Source organism: Giraffa tippelskirchi, chromosome 9 (assembly GCF_054371585.1).
Source record: "Giraffa tippelskirchi isolate mGirTip1 chromosome 9, T2T-mGirTip1v1.2.pri, whole genome shotgun sequence".
Lineage (NCBI taxonomy): Eukaryota > Metazoa > Chordata > Mammalia > Artiodactyla > Giraffidae > Giraffa > Giraffa tippelskirchi.
This window is the reverse complement of record NC_137283.1, coordinates 96,582,401-96,602,331: the sequence shown is the minus strand read 5'-3', so window position 1 is coordinate 96,602,331 and position 19,931 is coordinate 96,582,401.

Genomic DNA, 19,931 nt, shown 5'->3' with positions numbered 1-19,931 from the left:
GAGCCACCAGGGAAGTCTTTGACTTATAATATCTAAAGCAAAATCATATACCTCCATCCAGTTCTTAGACTCCAAATCAGTTGCCTCCAATTTTCTTTCTATTATAAAGTATATCATTTCCCACATCTTTCTATCCCAACGTCACGACATCAATCTGGAGTCCACTCTCACAGAATCTGTTGTTGATGTCTCCTACTGATTTTTTTTTAAAGAATGCCCCCCTTATCAATCTTTTCAGGACCACCATCATGCCTAGTCTAGACTCCCATCATTTTAGATCAGGAAGCACCATGGGAGCACCTTAAGTGGATTCCTGTTTCTAGTTTCCCAGTTACAATAGATTTGACACATTACATATCAGCTTTACACCCAACACTTCAATGGCTCACCATTGCCTTTAGACTAAATTTCTTATCATTTTGTCACAATCTGGCACCTACATCTCAAATTTAATACCCTGCTGACCCCCAGATCAAAGACTCAGCTACAAGCTGCCTCGCTCATATTTCCCTTAAAGTATGCTTACATTTCTTTCTCCTGAGTGAAATGCAAATTACCATTAATAAACAAAAATGGGTTTATCCTTACTCACAATTAGAGATACATTAGTTAAAACAATGAAATACAGTTTTAACCCAGCAAACAAAGACAAAATTAAAAGGTTGATAACATTCAGTGTGAATAAGGAGGTGGGGGAAAAGGCACTCTAATTCACTGACAACACAAATTACTTCAGTGTTTGGAGGCCATTACTAGCCTCAAAACTTGAGGGAATTCACAAATTGCCCTTAAAGAGCACTCTCTCAAAAACTTAAAAGGCATCTGTTATAACTCTAAGAACTTGTGCTATAAATCTAACACAATTAGATTATATGCCTATATATAAATACACAAACACACGAAAATGAACGTGAAGTCACTCAGTCCTGTCCGTCTCTTTGTGACCCCATGGACTGGAGCCTACCAGGCTCCTCTGTCCATGGAATTTTCCAGGCAAGAGTACTGGAGTGGGCTGCCATTTCCTTCTCCAAGAGGATTTTCCCGACCCAGGGATTGAACCCAGGTCTCCTGCATTGTAGGCAGACACTTTACCATCTGAGCCACCTGGGAAGCCTGCACAGACACAAACATATATACAAATTTACTTACTATTAAAAATATTACCTAGGGAACAATCCAAAGGTCAAATAACAAATACGTGACCAGTTGAATGGGGTTTCTCTGGTAGCTCAGCTGGTAAAGAATCTGTCTGCAATGCAGGAGACCCTGGTTCAATTCATGGATTGGAAAAATCCCCTGGAGAAGGGATAGGCTACCCAATCCAGTATTCTTGCCTAGAAAATTCCATAGACAGAGGAGCCTGGCAGACTACAGCCCATGGGGTCACAAAGAGTCAGACACAACTAAGCAACTTTCACTTTACTCACCAACTAAATAAATTGTGATGCATCTACACAATGGCACACTGCACTTTTGGAAACTAACAAATACATATAATTGACCTATATGTGCTAATATGGGAAAATATTTATGATGCGATATTAAGTAAAAAGAAAAAGTTGCTGCAATAACATCAATGAATCCCAAGGGAATTATGCTGCATTAAAAAAAAAATCTCAAAAGTTTACAAACTATACAATTATATTTATAGAACACTCATGAAATAATTAAATTATAGAGATGAGCAGGTTAGTGATTGCCAGGGATGAGAGACTGAGGTTACAAGTGTAACAGGACAAGGGAGCCTTGTGGTGACAGAAGAGTTTTGTACTATATTTCTGGTGGTAACTGCAGGAAGCTGCATTTGTGATTGAATTGCATTGAAGTACACAGGCAAACACACTCACACGTAAATGGTTGCATATATAGCTAGTAAAGTCTGAATAAACTCTACAGACTGTACCAATATCAATTTCCTGGTTTTGACACCATACTATAGATGGTAACATAGGGGAAGAGTAGGTGAAGGGTGCATGGGATCTTCACGTACATATCTTTGCCATTTCTTGTGACTATATAATTATGCAAAATATAAAAATTTTTTATAAATATACAGGCACTCTTTCTGTGTTCACATAAAATATTATATAATCGTGAGTGTAACAGCTGCGCCAGTCTTACTAGAATGGAAGGCTGAATATTGTTAGTACATTAAGAGAGAGATCATTTTTTGTGTAAAGACCATTAGAATTGTAGAGCATACTAATATAATCTTCTAATCTCTTAATATTTTTATAAACAAAAATAAAAAGAACAAGTTGCAAATAGATGAGTGGTTATATCTCATTGGTGTAAAATATATGAATATTTATGTATAAAAATATCAGGGAATACCGTCAGCTAGGTCTTAATACTGGATACCTCTAGGCAATGTGTGAGGAAGAGCTGGGAATAAGAAGGGGGAATGTTTTTTATGTTATCCACTACTTTATTGTTTAACTTTCTTTTGTATTATCATGTATTTCTTCTATGATTTGAATATCATGTATTTCTTCTACTGATCAGGAGGATAATGGTTAGGAAGAAACTTAAAGGGAAAAGTAAGGGAAAGAAGGAATTTCTTCCTTCCTTCATCCCATTTCTTCACGGCTCAACAGAGGGCCTGAGGTCTCAACAGAACTTGGAACTGCAGAAGTATTTTAGTTATTTTCTACACTGTGGATTTAGGATTTAGAAAAGTCTTGCTGAAAATACTAGACCCTGGAATAGGTGGGTTCTCAAGAAATGTTTATTATGGTAATAGTAATACTTCATATTTCCTAAAAATGGATTGCTAACAAATTATCTGCAGCACATTATCTATCATAGAGAGAAAAAGAAGATGCTAATCTGAAAAACATGGATCTTACTTAAGTAACAAGTTTTAAATTAAGTTTTAGTCTTAAACTTCTGAGTCCATTAGTCATTCAAAAGAAAACAAAATACAATCTTAAAGAATTATTCAGGTGTAATAAAGAAACATTTTAGGGTTATTTGAACACTGCTACTTCTTTCAGAAAAACAACGCTGTTTTAAAAATCAAAACCAAGATTAAAACCTAAAAAGGGACCCTTGTACAGCCATACCAGTCTGGTGCTCACCAGTCCACTACCTTACCATTTCTTGCAAAAGCCTGCCCTGCACTCTTGTGGTAGCTTCTGTCCTATGCAACAAACAGAGGAAAATTAATCCAAACTGTATAAGCCATGCATTTAGACGTCCTGTATCTTTCACTGATGTTAGAGAAGAGCTGGGACTGGCTTAATGTCAGTAGTAGAACACACCTCTGAGATCTAGTCTGAAGTGCTTGAATGGAGGCCTAGTCCGCATTCTATGTCGACAGATGTATGCGTGATGATGTCACGTGATAATATTCGGAAACTTACCATTCACTTGAAAAAGCTGAAAGAAATGGATAAGACATAGTAAATTTTTCTTCACTGAGGACTAGAAATTAATTTTATAATAATACCAAGAAAAAAATGTATATATACCTGCATTTTAGTATACTCCAAACAGTTATTATATACATGCCACTATCTCAAAGATATGACAAAATGTCATCTCAGTTATTAAATTAGAGTATATAGATAGAGAAGATTTGGTTTTATTCAGATGCAAGATAAAATCAAGAAAAGCTTTAGGGATTTTCTGTTGATTTTCCAACAACAAAAGAAGCTGTGTTCTGTGCACCATCTAGAGGAAATATGTAAAATTTATCATGAACATAGTGTTGGTAATAGAAACTGAGTGAACAATATCATCATTGAAATTATACATAGATAATATTTTCATCTACCTGAGATGGTTTTCAGGTATTCCTACTGAAATATGACTTCCAATCTTATCGAGATGAAGTAGATGCCAGTTGAAGTCTAGCACACTTATTTTTGCAGTTACTAAAAATGTTTTCTTGAACATAATTTAAATTAACTTCCCTTACATGTGTGTGTGCTCTGTCGCTCAGTCACGTTCACTTCTCCGTGACCCCCTGGACTGTAGCTCGCCGGGCTCCTCCGTCCATGGGATTATTCAGGCAAGAATACTGGAGTAGGTTGCCATTTCCTCCTCCAAGGGATCTTCCCACCCCAGGAATCAAACCCGTGTCTCCTGCATCTTGTGCATTGGCAGATTCTTTACCCCTGAACCACCTAGGCAAATTCCTAGTTTCCCTTAGTAAATTGGAAAGCTGACAGCTAGATTTTCTTCTAACATTAAACCAAAGTCTATTTATTTAAAATTAAATGTAACATTTATGTTACCAACAAAACGCTTAAAATACAAGGAAAAACCTTCCTCTCTTTTATTCTCCATACCAAAAGAAAAAAAAAATCTGTATTATTGATGGGGAAACAGAAATGTAGATTATAAAAACTTCCAAACCTAAATATTTTATTACCAAAAAAGAGAAGGAAAAAGAATTTAATTTTCTCACCAAACATTTTTATCAAATATATTTCTGGGCTTAATAGCCTCTATATAGCAGAGTATGTTAAATTAATAAATTAAAAATTAAATAATGAACAAATTGTTTAATTATAATATTTATATAAATTAATTATATTAATATATTTAACATATATTTAGATATAATTAATTAAGTAAATATATATTAAATATATAAAATAAATTATAAATTATTTAATTCCAAATTATAGATTTATCATAAATTAAATAATAAATTAAAATTAAAATAATTAAAAGTTAATGTTACATTACCTTCTATGAGTAAACATTTTAAATATTCAACTGTGTCTTTCTGGCATATATTCAACTTATTTTCTAGGAAAAATTAATATTTCTTATAAACACAATTTTTAATGAGAAGAGGCTCCTTACTCTTACTATGCTATACTGAAAATACTTTATCAAGACTAAAACTCTATGTCTTCGTCTCTTCTCACTATATACTCTCTCCCTAATTAGTCTCATTCAAAACTAAAGTCTCAGTTAATAGTTATATGCCACTCACTTCAGATTAATATCTGTAATATAGATCTTGGGCTTCCCTCGTGGTTTAGACAATAAATAATCTACCTGTAATGTGGGAGACCCAAGTTCAATCTCTGGGTCAGGAAAATCCCCTGGGGAAGGAAATGGCAACCCACTCCAGTATTCTTGCCTGGAGATTTCCACGGACAGAGGAGTCTGGCAGGCTACAGTTCACAGAGTGGCAAAGAGTCGGACACGACTGAGCGAGTAACACTTTCACCTTTTCTTTCAATACAGGTCTTATATAATACATCTACATACTCAAAAACCAACTCAGCAATATTCCATTGTATAGATGTACCGCATCTTTATCCATTCCACTGTTGATGGTTGCTTCCACGTCCTAGCTATTGAAAATAGTGCTGCAGTGAACACAGGTGCATTTGTCTATTTGTACTATCATGTTCTCTGGATATATGCCTAGGAGTGGATTGTTGGATCACATTAGCTCTATTTTCAGTTTTGTAGGGAACTTCCATCCTGTTCTCCATAGTGACTGTGCAAGAGAGTTCCCTTTTCTCCACACCCTCCCCAGCATTTATTGTTTGCACATAGCTAGTAGGGACCTGTCACATACTGCAGGGAACTCAGCTCAGTGCTCTGTAGTGGGGGAGGGGAGGGCCACGAGGGAGGAGATATATGTATACATATAGATGATTCACCTTCTTGTACAGCGGAAAGTAACACAACATTGTAAAGCAACTATACCACAATTAAAAAAAAAAAAAAGCCAACTCAGCATCTCTTTGTATGTCTCAAGGACACCTCAACTCAACATGTTCAGAACCATCGTGTTCTTTCCCGCAAGTCTGCTTCTCACGCAGCTCCTGTTTATTTAGGCTATGACAACATGAAGCTTGAAAGTCATCCTTAAAAACTGCCTTTTCCCTGCTCTTCAAGTCTACTCCATTGTCCAGACCACTAAATAATTCTCAACTCCTGTCCATTTCCACTTCTGCAGTCCTAGTTCAAACAACCAACACTTCTGAACTGAGCAACTCTCCTAACATCCAAATTTATCTCCCTTTGTAAATACTTTTGCTTTTTCTAGAACATACTTCCTCCTACCCCATTTTAATCTAATCACCTCATTCTCAGCTATTCCTCAGAATTTAACTCAAATTCACTTTCTCAGGGAACCCACCCTTTAAGATTAGGCCACATCCTGGCTCTTATCTGCCCATTTTGGCATCCTCACAAGCATAGAAAAACTCTCTGGTTCTGCTTATCATTATATTTTCAGTGCATGGAATAGTTAGTAAGCACTCAATAATATTTCTTCAATGAACAAATAGACACATGACAAAGGCCATTTTTGTCTTCATTCCAAAAAAAAAAATCAAGATGAAAGATAAGAGTACCTACATTTATCTCCTCTCTTTCCCAAGACTCAGTAAAAATAACACAGAGGTATACTTAAAAATTATATACATGAACAGTGAAAAAGAGAGTAGAAAGCAGTGCACTCACCAAATGATTGCAAAAAATTCTGCGGGGGAAGCAAATGGTGATGAACTAGTGAGTAATAAAGTAAAGCAAATGAAGATGCTATAAGTATGCACACACAGTGGGCTGCAGCAGAAAGCTAATCTGCCCAGCGGAATCTAGATGACTGAGTACACTGAAGTATTAACTACAGTGGAAAGTAGAAGTGAGGCCTGGCCGATAAACGAAGAGATTCACTGAAAGTCTTTAGAGAAAACATGTTATGTCCCTGCATACCCTCCGCTCTCACCGAGCGTCTTTCTCAAAAGGTCCAATGACCTAGCATTCACACTCATCCCAAAAGTGGGTAAAAGAGAGAGAGAGAAAGAAAGGAAGAAGAGAATGAAAGAAAGAAGGAGGGAAGAAAGGAAAGGAGAGGGAGGGAGGAAGGGAGGAAAAGAGAAACAATGAAAAGGAAGAAGGGAAGTAAAGAGGGGGAGGGAGTGTGAGTGGGTGCAAGAAAGAAAGGAATAAAGTAACCACTCCTCTCCATAAAAATGGAATACAATGCTGGAGAAGAAGTAGGGCAGCTTGCGTCGGAGTTGCAACTCTGACATTTGAGTCCCAAATTATAACCTGCGGCTCCCCACCCACACACCTTAAAACAAAACTTGTCAGGGCAGTAACCGCCTTTGACAAAAACTCACTCAGCTGGTATAAATGAACAAGCAAGAACCACCAAATATCTGAAGGAAAAAACCCTGTACTATGAATAAGAAAGATCAAAATAAGCAAAAATGACTCTAGGAAAAACAGAGGCAATTCATCAACAAGGGGATTAAAAAAAACAAAACAACTTCTTATTGAATCCTAAGAAACATTCGATAAGATACCATATCTATTGCATTTTTAACAAATAAAAAACAAGAACAGGATGCTACTAAAACTGAAATATCAGAAAGCAAATGTGTTACAATATATGTCAAATTAAAATACAAATACTAAAATTCTCCCAGCATAGTAAAACTAAAAGACAAAAAATCAAAAAATGTAAAACAAAACAGATAATTATTCCAAAATGCCCAACATTAGAAAGAAAGAACAGAGATCATAGAAGAGATGTGATAATAAGAATAAATACTAATAATCATCCTAGAAGAAATCTTCTACAGCTAAAGTATTTCAGTGAAAGTCTGCAGAATGAAATACCCCATAATAGGGCTTCCCTGGTGCCTCAAACGGTAAAGAATCTTCCTCCAGTGCAGGAGACCTGGATTCAATCACTGGGTTGGGAGGATCCCCTGGAGGAGGGCATGGCAATTCACTTCAGTATTCTTGCCTGAATCCCCATGGACAGAGGAGCCTGGTGGGCTACAGTCCGTGGGGTCGCAAAGAGTCGCACACAACTGAGCGACAAAGCACATAATATGTCTGGCTAAATGACTAAAAGAAAGACATTCAGAGTCATTTCATTTTAAAACCTCAAAACAATAAATGAAGAGAATATATTTAAAACTCCCAGCGTGGAAATAAAAATAAGTTCTTTAAAAAAGGAACAAAATACAGACTGTCATCAATATTATCAGCCATACTAGATGATAGAAAACAGTGGATGAATGTTTAAAATTCTGAGGGAAAATGATTTTCCACCTAGAAGCCTATATACAGCAAAATCACCCATGATATGTGAGAGCGAGAACAAGAAACACTTCAGATGTGTATGCAATCAGAAAGGTTAGCCACCATGGTGCTTTCTGATGAAATTCCTTTTAAGATAAACATCAAGAAAAAGAAGAGATAAGCCAAGAAAAAGTAAAATGCCAGCAAAGAGCAGCTCCTACTCAGAAGGGCAAGGACAGTAAACTGCAAGCTAACAGTGGGGTACCAGAACAGCAAGTCATACTGGCTAGGCCAGGAGGCTGATAGGAATCTCCAAGCAGGAGAATTTGGTGGGGGAAAAAAGCCCACAGTATCATAGAAAACGTGATGGGCAGTTTGAACAGAATGTAAAATGTAATAAAGGCAAATGATCCAAGGAAAAAAAACATAATCAACAAGAAACTCTACAAGAAAGAAGCAACTGTAAAAGGCAATCTAAATATAGGGCACTTCTTGACTCTTCAGTCAACAATATTTATATATTACACAATCATTAATAACATTTGTCTACTGACTTTTCTACTTTAGAATCAACTTATGGACAAAGTAGGAAAATACTGTGGTTATTCTATAGTAGAATAACCAGCCTGCCAATGCAGAAGATGTAAGAGATGCAGGTTCGGTCCCTGGGTTGGGAAGATCCCCTGGAGGGAGGGCATGGAAACCCACTCCAATATTCTTGCCTGGAGAATCCCAAGGACAGAGGAGCCTGGTGGGCTACAGTCCATAGGGTTGCAACGAGTCAGACACAACTCAAGTGATTTAGCATGCATGCACGCAAACTAAACTAAATACAACACAGTAAATTAGACCTTTTTGAGAAAAATATATTGAGAAGCAGGGGAATACTGGAAAGCCTGCTAAAAACAAGCTAGAGTAGAATGAAAGGGTGTGAACCTTGAAAAAATATAAGTTCAGTATCAAAAAGTGAAGGTGGAAGAGAAAGTAGAAAAACTGAAAGACATAGGGGCTACTGTCCATGTTTACTGAGAGGAGTCAAAAGATACTTGGTATATACCTTGTAGATATTCTATATAGTTAGACAAACAAGAAATCAAGGTAGTAAAAAATCATACTACCTAAGAAAACTAAGACCTTCGCAGGCGGCACTAGGGCAAAACCCACCTGCCAATGCAAAAGATGTAAGAGATGCAGGTTCAATCCCTGGGTTGGAAAGATCCCCTTGAGGGAGGACATGGAAACCCACTCCAGTATTCTTGCCTGGAGAATCCCAAGGACAGAGGAGCCTGGTGGGCTACAGTCAATAGGGTCGCAAAGAGTCAGACACAACTCAAGTGACTTAGCACGCATGCACGCAAACTAAACTAAATACAACACAGTAAATTAGACTTTTTTGAGAAAAATGTATTGAGAAGCAGGGTAATACTGGAAAGCCTTCTAAAAATGAGCTAAATCCTAATGTATCAAAGCAAGAAGTCAATAAAGAATAAGATGGATAAATCTAGCAATAGATATATAAGCAAATTTTAAACATATCTTAGAGAAGATGTATTAACTATATGAGCGCTAAAACAACCACTTTTTAGAACTAACACCCCCCAAAAAAATGTCCTTTTCATTTTAGCAGACTGAAATGCAAAAGAAGGAAATCAAGAAACACCTGGAGTAACAGGCAACTTTGGCCTTGGAGTACAGAATGAAACAGGGCAAAGGCTAATAGAATTTTGCCAAGAGAATGCAATGGTCATAGCAAACACCCTTTTCCAACAACACAAGAGAAGACTCTACACAAGGACATCACCCGATGGTCAATACCGAAATCAGAGTGATTATATTCTTTGCAGCCAAAGATGGAGAAGCTCTGTACAGTCAGCAAAAACAAGACTGGGAGCTGACTGTGACTCAGATCATGAACGCCTTATTGCCAAATTCAGACTTAAACTGAAGAAAGTGGGGGAAACCACTAGACCATTCAGGTATAACCTAAATCAAATCCCTTATGATTATACAGTGGAAGTGACAAATAGATTCAAGGGATTAGATCTGATAGACAGAGTGCCTGAAGAACTATGGACGGAGGTTTGTGACATTGTACAGGAGACAGGAATCAAGACCATCCCCAAGAAAAAGAAATGCAAAAGGGCAAAATGGCTGTCTGAGGAGGCCTTACAAATAACTGAAAAGAAGAGAAGTAAAAAGCAAAGGAGAAAAGGAAAGACATACCCATTTGAATGCAGAGTCCCAAAGAATAGCAAGGAGACATAAGAAAGCCTTCCTCAGTGATCATGCAACGAAACAGAGGAAAACAACAGATTGGGAAAGACTAGAGATCTCTTCAAGAAAATTAGAGATACCAAGGGAATATTTCGTGCAAAGATGGGCTCAATAAAGGACAGAAATGGTATGGACCTAACAGAAGCGGAAGATATTAAGAAGAGGTGGCAAGAATACACAGAAGAACTGTACAAAAAAGATCTTCATGACCCAGATAATCACGATGGTGTGATCACTCACCTACAGCCAGACATCCTGGAATGCGAAGTCAAATGGGCCTTAGGAAGCATCACTACGAACAAAGCTAGTGGAGGTGATGGGATTCCAGTTGAGCTATTTCAAATCCTCAAAGATGATGCTGTGAAAGTGCTGCACTCAATATGTCAGCAAATTTGGAAAACTCAGCTACAGGACTGGAAAAGGTCAGTTTTCATTCCAATCCCAAAGAAAGGCAATGCCAAAGAATGCTCAAACTACCGCACAATTGCACTCATCTCACACGTTAGTAAAGTAATGCTCAAAATTCTCCAAGTCAGGCTTCAGCAAAACATGAACTGTGAGCTTCCAGATGTTCAAGCCAGTTTTAGAAAAGCCATAAATTTAGATTTATATGATCTTTGTTGGCAAAGATCAAATTGCCAACATCCGCTGGATCATTGAAAAAGCAAGAGAGTTCCAGAAAAACATCTATTTCTGCTTTCTTGACTATGCCAAAGCCTTTGACTGTGTGGATCACAACAAACTGTGGAAAATTCTGAAAGAGATGGGAATACCAGACCACCTGACCTTCCTCTTGAGAAACCTGTATGCAGGTCAGGAAGCAACAGTTAGAACTGGACATGGAACAACAGACTGGTTCCAAATAGGAGAAGGAGTACATCAAGGCTGTATATTGTCACCCTCCTTATTTAACTTATATGCAGAGTACATCATGAGAAATGCTGGGCTGGAGAAAGCACAAGCTGGAATCAAGATTGCCAGGAGAAATATCAATAACCTCAGATATGCAGATGACACCACCCTTATGGCAGAAAGTGAAGAAGAACTAAAGAGCCTCTTGATGAAAGTGAAAGAGGAGAGTGAAATCGTTGGCTTAAAGCTCAACATTCAGAAAACTAAGATCATGGCATCCGGTACCATCACTTCATGGGAATAGATGGGGAAACAGTGGAAACAGTGTCAGACTTTATTTTTCTGGGCTCCAAGATCACTGCAGATGGTGATTGCAGCCATGAAATTAAAAGACAGTTACTCCTTGGAAGGAAAGTTATGACCAAAATAGACAGCATATTGAAAAGCAGAGACATTACTTTGCCAACAAAGGTCCATCTAGTCAAAGCTATGGTTTTTCCAGTGGTCATGTATGGATGTGAGAGTTGGACTATAAAGAAAGCTGAGTGCCAAAGAATTAATGCTTTTGAACTGTGGTGTTGGAGAAGACTCTTGAGAGTCCCTTGGACTGTAAGGAGATCCAACCAGTCTATCCTAAAGGAGATCAGTCCTGGGTGTTCATTGGAAGGACTGATGTTGAAGCTGAAACTCCAATACTTTGGCCACCTGATGCAAAGAGCTGACTCATTGGAAAAGACCCTGATGTTGGGAAAGATTGAGCGCAGGAGGAGAAGGGGAAGACAGAGAATGAGATGGTTGGATGGCATCACCGACTCAATGGACATGGGTTTGGGTAAACTCTGGGAGTTGGTGATGGACAGGGAGGCCTGGTGTGCTGCAGTTCATGGGGTGGCAAAGAGTTGGACATGAGTGAGCAACTGAACTTTAACAACCATTATACCTATTTCCTCATCTGTAAAATAAGAATAATAGTACATACTATTGTGAGATTTTTATTGTGAAGATTAAATAAGTTAATACACATAAATCTCTTATCATCCTTTGTTGTCTTCAAGGTATTAGTTCTATAGCCTCCTCAGATACCAAAATCTGTGGATACCCAAGTCCCTTATGTAAAATAATGTGATTTTTACATATAACCTACCTCATCCTCATGTACACTTTAACTCAACTCTAGATTACTTAAAATATCTCATACAATGTGAAGGCCATGTGAATAGTTAAATGTGCATAACAAATTCAAATTTTGTGTTTTTGAGTTTTTTGAAATTTTTTCTGAATATTTTGTATCTAGGATTGACTAAATCCATGGATCTTAACAAGTGAGTATAGAAAGACAACTGTATTGCCTCGTATATTGTAAGCACCACATACAAATATGTGTATGTATATTTGAGGCCTCTTGATGAGTAATACGGGCAAATATGTGGAAGAGAGTCACAGGGCTCTTAATTTGCATTACTTACCCTTCATATTATTTTAATTCTTTAAAAAAGAATAAGTATTGCTCTGATAACAGAAAAAGTACTTGTTTACAATAACTTTCAAAATCATGATTTACCATTGATTAAGGTTAATTCCAAAGCTTAGAGGTGCCAAATTTAGATTTATATGATGAATTTTTAAGCTGTGCTGTAACAGTAGTAAGTTCAGTCGCTCAGTCATGTCCGACTCTTTGCGACCCCATGAACCGCAGCACACCAGGCCTCCCTATCCATCACCAACTCCCGGAGTCCACCCAAACCCATGTCCACTGAATCAATGATGCCATCCAAACATCTCATCCTCTGTCGTCCACCTCTCCTTCTGCCCTCAATCTTTCCCAGCATCGGGGTCTTTTCCAATGAGTCAGCTCTTCGCATCAGGTGGCCAAAGTATTGGAATTTCAGCTTCAACATCAGTCCTTCCAATGAATACCCAGCTAGTAAAGATCTCTATAAAGTCAAATTGAATTGAAGGATCAACATGAGTGCAACTAATCCAAATTCTCATCCTTCTGTGTATGATCTCCATGTAAAAATGTTTGGGTGCTCTATTCCTCCTTACTATGTACATCGATTGTTCCTTTCTTTTTTCCCTTCATTTAATTTAATTCCTCCCCACCCCAATCCCCCTGCAACCTACCCACCCCTTTTTCTCCTACATTGTCTTTGTTCCCTCTCTACTGGTGGCCCTGCCTCAGTTTTAGGATGTTAACGGCATGTCTTATGGTGCTTACTTATTCTTCTTGGAATTATTTAATACTCAGTGAATTGGTGACCGTGGAAATAGTTATTTCAGAAATTAAAATGTATCAATCTCTATAACATAGTTATTGTAATACCTATCATAAATGAGATTTATTCTATGTTATAACTCTGGAATGGTTTCTTGGGATCTCAGAAATGACCACATTTTTAAAATCTAAGAAAACAGCCTTTTAAAAGTGCTTAAATAAATATAAACCACACCTTAAGAGTATTACAAAACTCTATGAGTCATTGAAATATTGAGAAAGCACGCGCCTTTAACATCATATAGACACTTTAAAAAAATACCTACAAATAGAATCACTTGCTATGAATTCATGTTTTACCACTAGTTAATATAAAATTGATACTAACCAAGGGGAGAAAAATCTGATCCTAGGGAACACAACTCTCTGAAGCACTATAGTCAGAGAAGTAGTTTTTTTAAGAATGGGCAATTCTAGTGCTGGGATTGTGGAATTTAGGAAATCAATCATATTAAACACCATCTGGGGCTTTTGAAACTGAGATTCAGCATCTTTAATAGATAATTTTTGCTTACAAGTAGTTTTTTTATGCTACATATATTTTTAACTGAGAAAATCTAACGGGTGCAATTCCTGGTCTCAGCAGTAACGCGTTGTGAACAGCAGAGGGAGCCGAGGGCACAGGCGAGCCGGTGAGTGTCGGTAAGGGCAATATCTCACCACCACAGCTGAATGAAGCACGCGGGTACTCTTAGCAGGCATGCGTAGGCGAAACTCCGCACTGTGAGGGCGGATAAAGCACACTGATGGAAATAATCGAGAGATTTCTTTACTCTCAAAAATAGTATGAGAAATTCTAACTACTTTTAATGAAGCGCATTTTTGCCAAATACTATTTCTTGGTAAACTATAATTAGGAAAATATTTTGCCAATTTATTGTTTTAAATATTTTGGAAACATGGCTTGCAAAATTCTCACCACCTCAATGACGGTCATCGCGTCATCAATCAATGCAGAGTCTGGAATCTTCATATGAAGTCTTGCCACCCTTGCTGGTTAGATCAGTTCAGTTCAGTCGCTCAGTCGTGTTCAACTCTTTGAGACCACATAGACTGCGGGACGCCAGGCCTCCCTGTCCATCACGAGCTCCCGGAGTTTACCCAACTCATGTCCACTGAGTCGGTGATGCCATCCAACCATCTCAGTCTCTGCCTTCCCCTTTTCCTCCCACCTACAATTTTTCCCAGCATCAGAGTCTTTTCAAATGAGTCAGTTATTTTCATCAGGAGGCCAAAGTATTGGAGTTTCAGGTTCAGCATCAGTCCTTCGAACGAATGTTGAGGACTGATTTCCTTTAGGATGGATTGCTTTGATCTCCTTGCTGTCCAAGGGACTCTCAAGAGTCTTCTCCAACACCACAGTTCAAAAGAATCAATTCTTAGGTGCTCAGCTTTCTTTATAGCCTAACTCTCACATCCATACATGACTACTTGAAAAACCATAGCTTTGACTAGATGGACCTTTGTTGGCAAAGTAATGTCTCTGCTTTTCAATATGCTGTTTAGGTTGGTCATAATTTTTCTTTCAAGGAGCAAGCATCTTTTAATTTCATGGCTGCAGTCACCGTCTACAGTGATTTTGGAGCTCAGAAAAATAAAGTCTGCCACTATTTACACTGGTTCCCATCTATTTCCCATGAAGTGATGGGACCAGATGACATGATCTTAGTTTTCTGAATGTTGAGTTTTAAGCCAACAATTTCACTCTCCTCTTTCACTTTCATCAAGAGGCTCTTTAGTTCTTCTTCACTTTCTGCCATAAGGGTGGTGTCATCTGCATATCTGAGGTTATTGATATTTCTCCTGGCAATCTTTATTCCAGCTTGTGATTTCTCTAGCCCAGCGTTTCTCGTGATGTACTCTGCATATAAGTTAAATTAGCGGGGTGACAAGATACAGCCTTGATGTACTCCTTTCCAAATTTGGAACCAGTCTGTTGTTCCATGTCCAGTTCTAACTGTTGCTTACTGACCTGCATACAAATTTCTCAAGAAGAAGGTCAAGTGGTTTGGTATTCCCATCTCTTTCAGAATTTTCCACAGTTTGTTGTGATCCACACAGGCTTTGGCATAGTCAATAAAGCAGAAGTAGATGTTTTTCTGGAACTCTCTTGCTTTTTCGATGATCCAACAGATGTTGGCAATGTGATCTCCAGTTCCTCTGGCTTTTCTAAATCCAGCTTGAACATCTGGAAGTTCATGGTTCATGTATTGCTGAAGCCTGGCTTGAGAATTTTGAGCATTACTTTACTAGCGTGTGAGATGAGTGTGATTGTGCACTAGTTTGAGCATTCTTTGGCATTGCCTTTCTTTGGGATTGGAATGAAAATTGACCTTTACCAGTCCTGTAGCCGCTGCTGAGTTTTCCATATAAGCTGACCTATTGAGTGCAGCACTTTCATAGCATCATCTTTTAGGATTTGAAATAGCTCAACTGGAATTCTATCACCTCCACTAACTTTGTTCGTAGTGATGCTTCCTAAGACCCACTTGACTTCTCATTCCAGGATGTCTGGCTCTAGGTGAGTGATCACACCATTGTGGTTGTCTGGGTTGTGAAGGTCTTTTTTGTACAGTTCTTCTGTGTATTCTTGCCACCTCTTCTTAATATATTCTGCTTCTGTTAGGTCCATACCATTTCTGACCTTTATTGAGCCCATCTTTGCATGAAATGGTCCCCTGGTATCTCTAATTTTCTTGAAGAGATCTCTGTTTTCCTCTATTTTTTTGCATTGATCTCTGAGGAAGGCTTTCTTATCTCTCCTTGCTATTCTTTGGAACTCTGCATTCAAATGGGTATATCTTTCCTTTTCTCCTTTGCCTTTCGCTTCTCTTGTTTTCACAGCTATTTGTAAGGCCTCCTCAGACAACCATTTTGCCTTTTTGCATTTCTTTTTCTCAGAGATGGTCTTGATCACTGCCTCCTGTATAATGTCACAAACCTCCATCTACAGTTCATCAGGCACTCTGTCTATCAGATCTAATCCCTTGAATCTATTTGTCACTCCCACTGTATAATCATTCAGGTATGACCTAAATCAAATTGATTGGGTCATACCTGAATGGTCTAGTGGTTTTCCCCACTTTCTTCAATTTAAGTCTGAATTTGGCAATAAGGCGTTCATGATCTGAGCCACAGTCATCTCCCGGTCTTGTTTTTGCTGACTGTATAGAGCTTCTCCATCTTTGGCTGCAAAGAACATAATCAATCTGATTTCGGTGTTGACCATCTGGTGATGTCCATGTGAAGAGTCTTCTCTTGTGTTGTTGAAAGAGGGTGTTTGCTATGACCAGTGCATTCTCTTGGCAAAACTCTACTAGACTTTGCCCTGATTCATTCTGTACTCCAAGGCAAAATTTGCCTGTTACGCCAGGTATTTCTTGACTTCCTACTTTTGCATTCCAGTCCCCTAAAATGAAAAGGACATCTTTTTTGGGACATCTCTTTGGGGTGTTAGTTCTAGAAGGTCTTTTAGGTCTTCACAGAACCATTCAACTTCAGCTTCTTCAGCGTTACTGGTTGGGGCATAGACTTGGATTTCTGTGATTCTGAATGGTTTGCCTTGGAAACGAACAGAGATCATTCTGTCATTTTTGAGATTGCATCCAAGTACCGCATTTTGGACTCTTTTGTTGACCATGATGGCTACTCCATTTCTTCTAAGGGACTCTTGCCCGCAGTAGTAGATGTAATGGTCATCTGAGTTAAATTCACCCATTTCAGTCCATTTTAGTTCACTGATTCCTAAAAGGTCGATGTTTACTCTTGCCATCTCCTGTTTGACCACTTCCAATTTGCCTTGATTCATGGACCTAACATTCCAGGTTCCTATACAATATTGCTCTTTACAGCATCAGACTTTACTTCCATCCCCAGTCACATCCACAACTGGGTGGTGTTGTTGCTTTGGCTACTTCTTTTCATTCTAGAGTTTTTCTCCACTGATCTCCAGTAGCATGTTGGGCACCTACCGACCTGGAGAGTTCATCTTTCAGTGTCCTATCTTTTTGCCTTTTCATACTGTTCATGAGGTTCTCAAGGCAAGAATACTGAAGTGGTTTGCTATTCCCTTCTCCAGTGGACCACATTTTGTCAGAATTCTCCGCCATGACCTGTCTGTCTTGGGTGGCCCTACACAGCATGGCTCATAGTTTCACTGAGTTAGACAAGGCTATGGTCCATGTGATCAGATTGGTTAGCTTTCTGTGATTGTGGTTTTCAGTCTGTCTACCCTCTGATGGAGAAGGATAAGAGGCTTATGGAAGCTTCCTGATGAGAGAGACTGACTGAGAGGGAAACTGGGTCTTGCTCTGATGGGCCGGGCCATGCTCAGTAAATCATTAATCCAATATTCTGTTGAAGGGCAGGGCTGTGTTCCCTCTCTGTTATTTGATCTGAGGCCAAACTATGGTGGAGGTAATGAAGATAATGGGGACCCCCTTCAAAAGGTCCCATGCACGCCCTGCTACACTCACTGCCCCTAACCCTGCAGCAGGCCACCACCGACCCAGGCCTCTGCTGGAGACTCCTGGACACTCAAGGGCAAGTCTGGCTCAGTCTCTTGGCGGGTCACTGCTCCTTTCTCCCGGGTTCTGGTGCACACAAGGTTCTGTTTGTGCCCTCCAAGGGTCTGTTTCCCCAGTCCTGTGTAAGTTCTGGCGGCTCCATGGTGGGTTAATGGAGACCTCCTCCAAGAGGGCTTATGCCATACCCAGGTCTGCTGCACCCAAAGCCCCTGCCCCTGCGGCAGGCCACTCCTGACCTGTACCTCCACAGGAGATGCTCAAACACAGTTCTGTCTCAGTCTCTGTGGGGTCCATGGGTCCTGGGGTGCACAAGCTTTGTTTGAGCCCTCTGAGTGTCTCTGGTATTGGATTTGATTCTAAATGTGATTTGTCCTCCCTACCATCTTACTGGTGGGAAGTTAAGCCAAATCGAATTATCTAACTCAGGTCTTCTATTAGGAAAGACTTATAATGGTGGCCCAGTTACAAACGTATTCCCACAATTGAGACATTTTAAAATTCCTGTTCACTTCATTTTTCTCTACTGTCTTATGTTTTTTTCACATTCTTTTTATATATTTCTTTTCCTTTGTATTTTACTTTTAATTTTTCTTTCATTTTCACAATTTTTTCTCCAAATGATGCTTAAGTGCTCTTTTCTATTTTTATCTTTTCTTCCAGTCACATTTTATTTCAACCTCTGTTTTTTATTGCTCTTTAATTTCTTTTTCATAATTTATTCCTTTTTTCATTCATCATATTCTTCCATCTATAAGTTTTTTCTTTTATAATTAGCAATTTTTTTAATAATTAGCAACTGTTTAAATTTTTTTCCCTCTTTTCTCTTTTCACATTTATTTAAAATGCTACCTCTTTTCTACTTTAGTGAAGTGGAAAGAACAAAATCAGCTGCTATAATCACTAATTTACTTATTTTATAAATGCTTAAGGCATGTCTACAATACGAAAAATAGGTACCAGGCAACAGGGTTGGGGATAGCAACAAGGGATGAATGAAGAAAAGAAAAAATAAAAAGACATTTTTCATTTCCTCTGTTGTTTATAATATAGTAAGAGATAGACACAAATAAGGCTTCCCTGTCATGGTTAAATACTCTCTGTTTCCACTACTGAGGGCATGGGTTTGATGCTTGGTTGGGGAAGTTCCACATGCCATGATGTGATAAAAAAAATTAGACACAAATAATTATCAAGGCAAAGAAACAGATGCAAATGAATATCAAGGTGGTTTAATATCTGAACTACAAAAAAATGTAACATCTTTCTGTGGGATATTGAGGATTAACATGAAAACTCTTTCTAAAGACATGACCTTTGTGAAAAATCTTGAGAGATGGAGGAATATGGATGAGTGTAAATAGAAAGCAAAGTGAACAATATCATGAAGTAAAAGAGGAGGAAATGTAATCGTGTTAAAGTATGGGGTTCAGGTGGAAGAATACCAGGGGAGGTTGTATGTTTTGTCAAACAGTGAAGATGGTCCATCTGCAATACTTACAATAGACTCTGCCTTTCAGTTAACCTCTTCCACTTCTGCAGATTTGGTAGGAAAGACTGAGTATCACAACCACTAATTCTCATCCTTCCTTTGCCTCTTTACCTCTTTGTAAAATTGAATAAAATAGTACTTAATTCATAAGGGTTTTTTGAGAATTAAGTGAGTTAATAAAAGTACTGTTCCCAGAGGGTTTCCCTTGTGGCTTAGTTGTAAAGAATACTCCTGCCATTGCAGAAGACTCAGGTACGATCCCTGGGTCGGGAAGATCCCATGGAGAAGGAAATGGCAACCCACTCCAGTATTCTTGCCTGGAAAATTCCACTGACTAGAAGAGCCTGGTGAGCTACAGTCCATGGGGTCACAAAGGAGTCAGACACAGCTTAACAACTAAGCAACAACTGTCCACAGAACATATTAATACGAGTATCTCTTATTGCTGGTGTTTTTGTTATATTAAGGGTTAATTGAGGCCAATTCAAATAGTGCTCTG